General features: G+C 45.8%; 1 protein-coding gene across 25 annotated transcripts in view; it reads left to right on the top strand.

The window, feature by feature from the left end:
• Positions 1–13,337, top strand: part of KALRN (kalirin RhoGEF kinase) — a 692,638-nt gene that overhangs the window by 235,881 nt on the left and 443,420 nt on the right. The gene's annotated exons all lie outside the window — the stretch shown is intronic.

The following is a 13,337-nucleotide window of genomic DNA, read 5'->3' on the forward strand; positions in this document are numbered from 1 at the left end:
CCAAGCTGGGAAGTGCAGTCTGGCTCCAGGGTCCCTGCTTTTACCTACTGTTAGAAGCTGCCCCGAGTGCCTGCAATGAGTGGCTCAAGCCAGCTAAGGAACAAAAACAGTACTGTTAACAGCCACTATAATATTAATTAGTGATTATGGCCCTGCAATGTATTTTACAATTGACAAACCACTTTCACACAGTCTTATTTAATCTTCATAATCCTTTGATCCTTATGGGTTGAGTGGTGGCATCTCTCTTGACATGCAGGGAAACGGATGTTCTTTGATCTTGGGTCTACAGTGACAGAGCTGACATCTGAATCCAGCATTTTTCTGTTTCTAAGTCCAGGGCTCTTCCTGCCATACCCACTTGTTTCCAAAGGTTTCTCTTCAGCTGCTAAGCACTTTCTTGAGTAAGACACCATTTTTTCCAGCAGTGAATTTTCAAAGCTTTCCCCTTATCAGGGAAAAGTAAGATAAGAGAATGTAAAAAAGGAAAATTGCATATAGTGCCTCTTTGCTGAGGATACAAAAGTATCTTTCCTAGATTCTCTTTAAGCTAAAGAGAAGAAAGAAGAATTTACTATTATATGTGCTTTAAGAGGAATAAAATAGGCTCTCTTCCTATGAGTTTTCTGGATATAACTTATATTTAAATGGACAGTACTGTTCTTAGGGATGCCATGACATCTCGGTAACCTGTGAATTTTACAATGTCTGATATCATGGTTTTCTGTCTTTTAAGAGCTCATATTGAAAAATGTCTCTAGGTATTTTTAAATGATGAAATCGAGATCTTCAACTCTCTGTATAAGTGTGATCCCAATTTATGTACTAAATATAACTGCAAGAAAATTTACCAGAATATTAATAGTTTTGCTTCCTTGGGGCAGGCTTATGGTTGATTTTAATTTCTCTGTATAATTTTATAATGTTTTCTAATTTTTTATAACATATAGTAAAAAAATTAGTATATGCAGTTTTTTAAATGCATATCACTTTTTATAGCATATCACTTTTTATATACCTTTTGAATATGATTTAAGCAAGGTTTGGGAACTTCTGACCTTTCTTGGGGCTCTTTGCCCAGTGGCCTGGAAGCCTGGGTCTGACCCTGGCCTGACCTGCCCTGAGAAGGGCAGCTTAGACCTCAGAATTCCTGCATTGCTCACCGAGTGATTAGATGCCAAGGCAGGAGCCAGCTGTTCTGTGAAGCCAGAATCAGGTACTTTGGCTCTGTTGCCAGTTTTGTTTTGTTTTGTTTTGTTTTGTTTTGAGACGGAGTCTCACTCTGTCACCCAGGCTGAAGTGCAGTGGCACCATCTCAGCTCACTGCAAGCTCCACCTCCCGGGTTCATGCCATTCTCCTGCCTCAGCCTCCTGAGTAGCTGGGATTACAGGTGCCTGCCACCACGCCCGGCTAATTTTTTGTATTTTTTTAGTAGAGACGGGGTTTCACCGTGTTAGCCAGGATGGTCTCGATCTCCTGACCTCGTGATCCACTCACCTTGGCCTCCCAAAGTGCTGAGATTACAGGCGTGAGCCACCGCGCCCGGCCCTGTTGCCAGTTTTGGAAAGATCTGGAACATCTCTTTTTTCTTGAGGCCTGTTTTGCTCTGGGGCAGGGAATCTGCTTTGCAGCCTGGCCTGGGTGCCTGTTTCAGTGAGCAAGGGACAGAAAGGGAGGTGGGAGACTTAGGTCTGCCTAGGTATGTTTTAGAGTTTGGGGCACTTCATGGTATCCCTGAGGCTCAAGGACGTGGGAAGCCTGCATAGGGCACAGATAGTGCCTGTCTGAAAAACCAAGTAAACAGCATACCATAGCTCCAGAAGTTCCCAGGTCAAGGAGGCTGCCTTTCTAGGGCCTGCCAAGTTCCATTCAACAGGGCAGTAATTGCTGTTACACCTATATGCTCTCAATCCATGCTCATAAGAATTGTATAGTACATTGATAATTACTACTTTACAGTTGAAGAAATGGAAACTCAGAGAGGTGAAGTGGCTGGCCCAAGGTCATACTGTTGGTTAGCCAGGGCCAGTGTTTTAATCTGTCTCCAAAGCCCATCCAAGCTCTTATCCAATAACCCTGCTGTCCCTCTGCTCCCAGAGCTTGCCTTCTGCTACCACTGAACACCACCTGTTAGCCCCTAGGTCTCCTGGCGCATGCCTTGATGGCCCTAGAGAAAAATCCCAAATCCTACATTTTAATGCTCATTCCACAGCAGGGGCTCTTTCTGTGCCATGGACTCTTTTGGTCTGGTGAAGCATATGGACCCCTTCTCAGAATAACATTTGTAAATGTACAAAAAATATACATAGGCTTGGAAAGCAATTACTTAAACACGGTTATTTGCAGGAACAGAAAACCAAATACCACAGGTTCCCACTTGTAAGTGGGAGGTAATCATTGGATACTCATGGACTTAAAGATGGCAACATAGCAACTGGGGACTACTGGAGGCAGTAAAGAGAGAGGGGGCTAAGGGTTGAAAAACTAACTATTGGGTACTATACCCATACCTGGGTAATAGGATTATACCCAGGTAATAAACCTGCATATGTATCCCTTGAATCTAAATTAAACGTTAAAAATAAAATAAAGAAATAGTTATTACATTTTAAAAATAGCAGCACTATATGTATTTTTAATTAACATACTAATAAGATCTACTCGAAGTCTAATAACTACCATAATCCTGAAGTAGTGATGAATATAAATAAATGATGTTTCAGGACAACAACCCTGATGTGATATGAAAATGTGTGTGTTTCTATTGGAGTCAGAGACACACACTAATGCAGTTTGTTGACTGTGTTCATAATGGAAGAGAATGCTATATTTCAGTTAGAGGTTAGTGAAAATAAAGATGTGATTTTTTTCCCTATCCAAATATATGATACCTGAATTCTATCCATGAACCCAAGGTTTAGAATGTCTGTTGTGTGATGTGCTCATACCTTAAAAAGGAGTGTGGGGGAGTGGGCGAATGTGCACGTGTGTATGTTCATGCATGTGCATGTGAGTAGAGGGGTGGGGAGACAGGCAGAGAATATTCAAAACAAGGGAGCAAAAAGAAGGGTGGGACGAGGGCAGCCCAGGAATATTTTGAGGTTGAGTCAGTGGTGAAAATGCCACTCAAGCTTGACCCAGCTGCCACTGAAAATGTGCTGAGTGCTGGACAGGGTAGAAAAACAGTCCTTTTAAGTTGCTTTAAGATTAATTTAAAATATCTGCGCGGAGCTAAGTGCCTCAGCCTTTGACTTATTTGGTGGCTTTGGAAGGGGGTGAAGAGGGTGATGGTTTGGAATAAGGGCTGTGAGTGTGGATCCACATCTAAACAAGGGCTTGAGGAAGTAGTTACTGCCTGAGCCAAGTCTTAGTGTCCCTTCTGGTGGGAGGCTGGTTGGCGGAGGCCTCTAATTCCAGATCTGGGAAGCTCTTGGCAATCAGAGGAGTCTGGTGATAGTTCAGCCTCTATTTTTGTAAAAGAGGTGGGCGCAGTCTCGCCCCTGGCCTTGCAGGGTGACAGCTTGTTCCCAAGGGCTTGAAAATGGGTTGGTGTTCCCCATTTACCAGCTGGCCTTGGGGAGTGAAGCTGCCTCTCACTTCTTCCCCTGACACCTGTGGTGAGCCCCCACATTCCCCATCTTGGAGGTGCTGGGGAGTGGGCCGTGCTCTCTCCCAATTAAGTATCTAGGGAGTAGGGCCTCTGTTCCACAGATAATTCATAAAGCAAGTCACTCATTCATTTAATAATCAATGTTGAACAGCTGTCGTGAGCCACCAAAAGGGTGGGTAGGCCAGAAGTTCTGTCTGGAGCAGCTCACCATCTAATTAAGCAAGTGAGCACATAAGCTCCTGTGTATTCACTTTTTTTTATTTTTAAAAGCAGGTTTATTGAGGTATAATTGATAAACAATAAGTGACACATATTTAACATATATGATCTGATAAGTTTGGACATGTGTATACACCTATAAAACCATCAAGGTAATAGACATAGCCATACCTCCAAAAGTTTTTTTGTTTCCCTTCGCATAAACTCTTACTTATTAAATGCTTTCTGTGCACGCTGTACTGTCCTAGGCACAGCCTCTCTGCTTGGAGAATTTTCAGAGAAGAGGGACCACTGCTGCTCAGGAATGACAGGAAAGTCTTAATGAGCAATCTGTGGAAACACAGTAATTCAGAGATGATTCAAACAATGCATGATGTTAGATGAACCACTGCAGTCTCAGCCGGGCGCCCTCTGGTCTATAACTAATGGGCCTGTCCTCCACTGTATTCGCAGAACACAAGCCAGGTCACCACTCATTGGCCTGGTGCAGATTAAGGCTCTCTGTGCAGCCATGTTTCACATCCGGCCACCCCTCCAGTTGTGGTAGACCCTGTGTGATGAAGGTGTCTGCCCTGCAAACACAACCTATTACTGAAGAGAAGGGATGGGCCTCTTCCCCGCTGGGGGCCATATGTGGTCTTAAAGGTCATTAAGTAGACTCATTATAGATGTGCCTTTGGAAAATGGAAGGGTGAGTGCTACTCAGTGGAAGATCCTCCCCTGACACACCCCTTCCTGGGTGCCTAGGGCACATCTTCTAATGCTAGAACTAGAAGCAGCCGTGAAGTCCACATGTCTACCTCCCACACACCGTAGAAATCCCAGCCTTGCCATCTGATGACAGTCATTATGACCTCATGATGTCAATGTGCTGATGCCAATGATAAGTATCAGAAAATACCGAAACTCCCATCTGCCTTCTGATCTGGGGAAGGCCCTCAGTCTTCCAGTCTTTTCAGGGAAGGAGCAGAGCTTCGAAGAGTTCCGGTGCATAACTAGACTTAACTGATTGAGAAATCTTTATCTACTTCATTTCTGAATAAAGGAAGCTCTACTGATGTCTACCCAGGAGGCCCATTTTTTAGCCTTGCCCAAAGCTATTCTGGAAAGGAGAAGATATTCGCACTTTGGGAGAATCCCCAAAAGAGTGAACAAAGCTGGCTAATGGGGCTTCCAGTATTGAAATCATGCCTATTATTGGTTTATGCAGCACATTGTATTTGTTTAATGTGTAAATGCATGGTTGGGAAACACCCAAGACAATATCCTTATCACCCTGCTTGAGAGGATATTTTGGTGCCTACCTCCCCCATGACCAAGACATCTAGCCCAAATGAGAATCTCTCATTTTTTTTTAGGTGTTCAGCGGAGACTGTGGCCTCCGTGGCTGCCTAGCTCTGTTTTTACCACTACAGGAAAGCTCACCTTGGAAAACCTAATTTTTAAATGCCTTCCTGCATATTCATTTTTGCATGGTGAAATTCTATTCACATCCATGGGTGCCATGCTGAAATGGAGCTGTGGTGGGTGGGGTTAGGATTTGTCCTGGGGTGACACGTATCAATTGTGAGACATTAGACACATCTTTAACTTCTCACCCCCAATTGTGTTACCGACAAAACGAAGATAAAGAATTTATATTACTTCTACTTCAGCATCTTTTGACTTTTCTTCTGCTTCCACACTGCACTGTTCTCATGCACAATACTCTCTCTTCATGAAAACATCTTTCAACAGGAGAAGTAGGGTGGCCACAGTCATGGTGGTGGTAGCTTTGGAGGTGGTGATGACAGAGAATAAACTTCTGAGGAGATGTACCAGAATCTGCAGAGTGGTTTCATAAAGCCCCACCCCCACCCCAATCCATTCCTCTTCCTTCCTCTTCCTTTGAGACTTGCTCCACTAAATAAATATCTAAGCCCCTTTACAACTTAACAATTGTATAATACTTTTTGCTTTTTTGCTTTTTCATTCTCCCCTACATATTTATAGTGGGTTCTTCTCTTTTCAGGATTGTTGCCTTGGGTAATTATGAAAAATAAGAAACCTCTTAGCAAATAAAACCCTACTCCCTTGAGGTTTTGTTTGTTTGTTTGCTTAAAAAAAAGACAAACTTCTCCGCAGGGTTGTTATGAGAATTGAGTGGGGTTATGTATGTAGCAGTGCCTGGCATGGTGCCTGGCCCAGCATAGCTATTCCAGGAACATTGGCTTCCCTTCCTTCTCCCTGCACTATTTCAGTTATGATTTACTCTTCAGTCATGGGTGCCTGCTGAGACCATGAAGAGTGTCACTGATGCTCTCTTCCAAATGAACTTGCTCTAAATCATTTTCAATTATCCTTAATGGAACAAAATTCAGAATTGATTTTTGAGAGAAGTTGGAAATTATGGTGTAGATTCTTGGGGGTCCTGCAGGTCACCAGGCTATGCAGTGCCCCTGGGCAGGGCACAAAAGAGGAGCACATAGGTCACATTGGGGTCACACCTGAGGAGTCAGGGTGGGGACATCCTCCACAGGGAAAGTTCTCTGGAAAAACAAGGTCTGTCCTTGAAGCAGCCCCAGAGGAAAGTGATTCTTCCTGGTGTCCCATGAGAGGTGAGCACCTGTCCCCATGCACCCTCTACATCTGAGACACTTGTCACCTTCTGCTTTGCAGTATAGCTGAGAGCATACTTGTCTTATTCCCTTGCAAACTTGGGGCCAGAAATACTTCCTATGGCAATGTTTATGCATTTTAATATTCTTGGAAGTCTGTGCAAACAAAATAATGCTGCTTTTATGTTAATCACAATGAGAAAATCTACACTGGGCACCACTGGGCGTCGTGGTAGGCAGCAGACCACTGTGCTAAGGGTGATGTGCTTATTGCTTTTTGAGGTTGGTATGTCCTGTTGGCCACATTAGCATTGCAGGACATCCCCAGGATGCCCCGTCACTGGGCAAAGTATCCACTGCTATTTCCTGTCCTCTCCCTCCAAGGTATAAACAGTTCTGGTCACTCCCTAGAGCCCAAAACAGGACCCAAAGTCTTATCCTGCCTGGGGTGACCAGAACCAGTGGGGCTGTTGTAGAGAAATCCTGCTGCTTCTACTTCCCTGGTGGACCCTGGCCCACTGTCTCTTCTCTTCCCCACACCTCCAACACCCCCATTCCCCATGAGGCAGCAGTAACATGATTCCACTGTCATTTGTCAAAGTGAAGTGCCTTTGCAGTAATTACAATATGTAATTCTTTTCGGAATGTTCAAAGTATTTTCACACCCATGACCTTAGAGATTTTCTGGCCCAGCCCTTCCTTTTACATAATAATCTTTGACCCAGAGCAGGGACCCACCCAAAATCATCCAGTCCGTGGTTCATCATCCAAGTCTCCCATGTACTGTATGTGGTAGGCCAGGTGGGCACGTATAGGGGCATCATTTCACAGATGGGAAAGCTGAGACTTGGTGTGCTTGAGTGGTTTGCTTGGGATAGAATCCTCTGCTTTGAAGCTGGTGCTCCTCCCTCTTCTCCCAACACACGCACGCACACACGTGCACATGCACGCACACGTGCACACACACACACTCTCTACGCCCTCTCTTTGGAGGCTCCTTGCCGTGCAGGACAGATGGTGGCATGTGCCAGGAACCTAGGCGGTGGCTAAAGGGGCTGGGGGCTAGGAGGATAAGGGTCACTTGACATGTGTCCTCACCAGTGCTGTGGTGAAGGGACAAGCACTGGACAGGCCTCCAGAGGGGCGTGTCATGTCTCTGTGTGGTTCAATTGCCTGAGCCCTTCATGTTGGGAGGGAGGCTTCAAAGAGCTGTGACCTTCGGGGTGGCCAGAAGGGCAAGGCCTTTACTGGGTGGTTGTAATTTCCTGCTTTTTTTGGAGAAAGGCTCCGGTGCCCTCTTGTTCCTGCTCTCCCCCCTCCTACTGAGACCTTAACCACCAAACCCCTCCACCTCCTGTTGACGGGGCTCAGGGCAAGGAAGTGTGTCTGTATCCCGCCCCCTGACACAGAACACAGTGTCCTGTATTATTTCCAGCCTGCTGGTCCTGGGAATTTCAACTTACTTTTTCTCATTTCCTCCCCTTGAACATTAGAAACATTAGATTCCAAAAATAATCTAAGTCACCGTGTTCTACAGGCTGCATGTGTGTGTTTTCTCCCAAAGCTGTTTTTCTCCCTCTTAAATCCTTTCTCCCTCTCCTTTCTTCCCTCTCCTGCATTTTCAGCCCCATTTGTATCCTGAGATTAGCACGCCTGCAGGAGGAGTGTGGGTGTGGAGAACAGAATGGAGGAAGGATGGGGAAGAATGCTCAGGCATGAGGCTTGGCTCCCTTCCACGGTTCTCTCAAGAGAGTGGAAGGTGCCAAGACCTGAACTGCTGTGTGTAAAGAGTCTGCCTATGCAGCCCCTGCTTATGAATGGACCCCATAGAACTGTGGACCCCTTAGTGACTCTTTGGAACTGAGAACTAAGACACTGTGTTAACAGTACTTTCCAGAATCTGGGCTGTCACACTGACTCTGTCTGCAGCAGTTGAGGTGAGCTGTGAAAAGAAGGTCTGATCAGAGATGAACTGTGTGTGTGTGTGTGTGTGTGTGTGTGTGTGTGTGTGTGTGGTGCAGGGCAGTAACTGAGAAAAGTTCATTGACTCATTCGTCAACAGACATTGAGTGTCTACTGTGTGACAGGCCTTCTGTTGGGGCTATGTGTCTCTACTCTTACCCTAGGCCTTGGATGGAGGATAGTGTAGGGCAGTGCAGGGAAAATCAGAGTTAGCACTAATGTAATTCTTGATACATCGTAAGGAAAAGATGGTTTAGAGAGTCACCACTCCAGTGGCTAGAACCCAGGTGAGTTAAGATATCAAGGTCTCTGTTGCTTTCTGGGTGGGGGTAGGGCTGGTGGAGGTGGGGTGAGTGTCTTAGTATGTATGGGAGAAAAAGCATGGAGGTGGTCCAAGCAAAAAGGAGACATGTCAGCTCTGCCCCAGTAGGGGAAACAGGGGAAAGGTTTTGGTACCCTGTTTGAAGAATGAAGGACACTTCAGGTGTGTGTGTGTGTGTGTGGTGCAGGGCAGTAACTGAGAAAAGTTCATTGACTCATTCATCAACAGACATTGAGTGTCTACTGTGTGACAGGCCTTCTGCTGGGACTATGTGTCTCTACTCTTACCCTAGGCCTTGGATGGAGGATAGTGTAGGGCAGTGCAGGGAAAATCAGAGTTTATAAAGTAAAACAAATTTTACTTTATAATTTGTTTTATAAATTATAAAGTAATTTGGGAATGCCCCATCACTGGGCAAAGTATCCACTTCTATTTCCTGTCCTCTCCTTCCAAGGTATAAACAGTTCTGGTCACTCCCTAGAGCCCAAAACAGGACCCAAAGTCTTATCCTGCCTGGGGTGATGAATTTGTCAGACTTTATAAAACAAAGTCTCTGTTTGGGGTAGGAAGCTTTCCCAAGGTTTCTTTCTAGGCATTTTGCTTTGAGGAACCTGCTTTCCTTCCTTTTTTCTACCTTCTACCATTTTCCCTGTTCCTCTTCTACTCCCTTTCCCACTTGTGACCTTCTTGGTCCCTGTCCTGGCATCTCCTCAGGCCTGTCCTTACCTTTTGTGCACCTGTTCTCTCTGAACTTGTTGCATGGCCTTCCTTTTCCATTCCTGCTTCCTTCCTTGGTCAGAGTTAAGGAAGAGCCCCATGCACAGTTCAGGCCTCCTGTGGGGGACAGAGAGAGCACTGGCTTTGAAACTGGAGAAACCTGGGTTTGAATCCCTGCTGGGCCACTTGTAGCTGAGTGACTGTGTTCAGTTCACCCCTTCTGAACACTGATTTCTTTATCTGTAAAATATAGATTTTAATACCTGCCTTAGGATTATTGTATGAGTTAAAGAAAATGTACATAAATCTACCAGTATGGCTGGAGCCTTGAAGACATTCAGCACATGGAACAAATGGTAGATTTGTAGAGATAGACTTGTGCTGGCCCATGTAAATGAGTGGAATCAGCAGTGGATAGATGCCTGGGGAGGCTCTCTTGAGGGGCATGCATGGGGAATACAGCCCCATCCACAACAAAGATGCCAGAGTGGAAAGTAGGCAGCCTGTGGCAGCAGAGCATGGAGGTGAGGAACCTGGTGGCTGGAGAAACCAAGAAGGGATCTTGAGGAGGACCTCATCAGTGGGTATTAGACACAAGGTCAGCTGCTAGCAGGGAGAAAAGGAAATGGAAGCTGTAACCAGTCTGGCAGGATCTTAGAGAACACTTGCTGAAGATAAGCCAATCACTGTGCCGAGTACTGTGCTAGGGATGGGCAATTGGAAGATGAGCTGCATTCAGGCCTGGCCATGTTGGAACAGAGGGCACCGGCAAACAAATAGCCATTGCACAGGTAAGTTCACAACGGTGTCTATTAGTGCTATGGGAGCATAGATGGAGAAATGTTTAGCCAGGGTTTGGGATGCAGGGAGATGGAAGAGTGTGAGCAAAGGCACAGCAGCCTCAAAATGCAGGCTGGATCCTGGGAATGTCTGCAGTTGGGTGTGGCTGGAGCACAGGCTCTACAGAGAGGAGTGCAGGAGGTCTGTGTTCATGCCATGTGGGTTACCAGGAGTCAGAGCACAACAGAGAGTCAGAAGTCCATGGAATAACCAGTGGACCATGAGGAAAACTGGATTCTGGCAAATGGTTCAGGTCTTGCCAGGAGCATCTGAGAATCCTAAAGTCTTTGATTCAGGTCCAATCCCTTACCCGTGGCAGAACTCCCTTCCAGATGTGCATTTTTCCAGATTCTTCTGAGCATTTCCAGGGCTGAGGAAGCCACAGCTTTGTGAGGCAGCCTGTTCCACTGTTCTGTAGCCCCAGTTGTTAGAAAGTCCTCCTTCCAGCAGGCCAGAATCTACCCTCCTGTAGTTACACCCTGCAGTCCCATCTCTGTCTCTCAGGGTCATTGGGGAACTACTCTCTTCCTTCCCCTGCAGGGCAGCTCTCCCATAACTTGGGGACAGTGCTTGGGGACCTTCCTCATGTTTTCTTCACCAGATAAAGTTCTGTGAATTCTTTCAGCCTATTTTCGTTTGACATGGGCTCTAAACTCTTTAATGCAGCTTTCCTGGGACCAGTTTTTCAAGTGGATGAGGGGTAATGGGAGGAGTCTGCAGCTTTTGGTCCCACTTGCACAGGTGAGAATGAGATTTTGTATGTGTAGGTGCACTAGGTTTTGTAGCCCAAGTTAGTTGATCTGAAACCCCAAGAGTTTGCCCACCCAGAGAATGATGTTCTCTCACTTGAATAGAGAGAGACACCATCTCATATATAAATACAGGAGGATGTCTTCTCACATGTGAGCACAGAGAGATTTTTCCAGTATGAAAATGTTGAGTTAAAGTGTTCTGGTGCCAAGGTCAGTAGTAGTTACTGTTTCTCAGGGAAAAGCCCAACTCAAGGGTATCTACTGTTCAACCCCATTCCTGTATCCCATGGCTCTTCCTGAGGTCATTCCCAAGGAGAGCAAAAGCCTCATACTCTTATCTTGTAAAGAGTCGGAAACCTGTGGTAAAACAACATGGCACATGTATACCTATGTATCAAACCTGCACATTGTGCACATGTACCCTAGAACTTAAAGTATAATAAAAAAAAGAAAAAAAACATGCAAAGGAATATTAATCTGTTGGAGGAAATCTGCCTCTAGCTGGAATCCCAGAAGGGTTCTTCCCCCAGTCCCCCATCCCATGGCCCCTTTGAAATCCCACTCTTGGTTTGTTCACCTCTAGCCGCTCCTTAGTAAGCTTTCTCTAGCATAAGAATGTCCTGCTATAGGAACAACTGCTGATGTGGTGAGAAGATATACTCTGTAACATATGCGTTCTGGTGGAGAGATAAAAGAGGGTTTGGTTTCCTCCATCCTCTTTAGAGATTGGGTTGACCAGCTTGTCCCAGATTTCCCTGGGGAGGTGACCTTGTCATGAGGTGGCAAGAGGGGGTACAAACACGAGGGCCCTAGAATGGAGAGTGAGACTGGACTTGGGCATTCAGCTCCCATCCCTCAGGGCATTCTCTTCTGTGCTTTGCACATTCCCACCTTTTCATGCCTTTGTTCATGCCAACACTCCTCCCATTTGGAATGCCTGCTCCACTATATGTGCCTATTAAAACCCTCCCTCAGCTGAAGGTCCAGCTCAGATGCTGCTCTCTCTGTTCTCCCCTGTTGGAGGTGCTCTTTCTCCCTCTGAGCATTTCCTGCAGCCCTTATCCATCCCCCTCAAATTGTCCCTGTTCCATGCCATCTAGCATTATAGCTAGGTGCTCAAAGATCTCATTCCCCCAATTATATTGAAAATTTCTGGAGGTCAGGACCAGTGTCTTCAATTACTCTGTGTTGACCAGAGATACTTAGTGCCAAATAAATAAATAGTTGACCGTGACACAGTCTGTACTCACTGGGCTGCTTGAGAATAGAACAAAACCTGTGAACACTGAGCTGACACAAGAGCACCACCTACTGCTGAATGGTTTCTAGGAACGCTACCTTAATGCACTCACTGTTGAAAACTGGGGTGTTAGCAAGTTTCACCTTGCAATGGAAAGAGTGATTTGGAGGCAAGAAACTGGTTCTGGTCCTTTTATACTAATCCAAGTGGGAACAGATGAGGTGGTAGTGAAAGTAGAAAGGGAAGGGACAAACCCTCGAGACACTCAAGGGAAGAAAATGAGACCAGTGACTGGCTGGATGTCAGGGGGCAAAGGCAGCACCAAGGCCTTTGTGTTAGGAGAATTGGCAGTGGGACACGAGTGGGAACAATTCCCGAAGACATTTTGGAAGAAGGATGGATAATTAAATGAAATTTAAATTTTAATTTCTTTTAAGGCACAGAAAAGTGAAAGAAGTGATTATGAAGGTTACTAAAAACATTATCATGTGTTAGCTGGTTATTGCATTTCTGCCCTACTTTTTTCTTTCTTTTTTTTTTTTTTGAGATGGAGTTTCGCTCTTGTTATCCAGGCTGAGTGCAATGGCACAATCTTGGCTCACCACAACCTCTGCCTCCCGGGTTCAAGCGATTCTCCTGCCTCAGCCTCCTGAGTAACTGTGATTACAGGCATGTGCCACCACACCTGGCTAATTTTGTATTTTTAGTAGAGATGGGGTTTCTCCATGTTGGTCAGGCTGGTCTTGAACTACCAACCTCAGGTGATCCACCCACCTTGGCCTCCCAAAGTGCTGGGATTACAGGCATGAGCCACCACACCTGGCCTCTAACCTACTTTTAGGGACAATGGATGCTATCTAAACACAGGCATTTACCTTGGTCCTCTGGCAGCCTTGAGGAGTGATGGGGCTCTTCATTCAGTAAGTTCTTCCTAAGCCCTGCAGAGTATATCCTGTAGGGTCTGGAAGCTGGAAACACTGCCAAGCTTCTCCTTGTGGATGTGCCCAGCCTGGCTCCCTGCATGGCCCCTTACCTGTCTGAGCCCCATTGCAGAGGCTGCTGCTGGAAGAGGGGAGA

This window comes from Pan paniscus, chromosome 2 (assembly GCF_029289425.2).
Source record: "Pan paniscus chromosome 2, NHGRI_mPanPan1-v2.0_pri, whole genome shotgun sequence".
Lineage (NCBI taxonomy): Eukaryota > Metazoa > Chordata > Mammalia > Primates > Hominidae > Pan > Pan paniscus.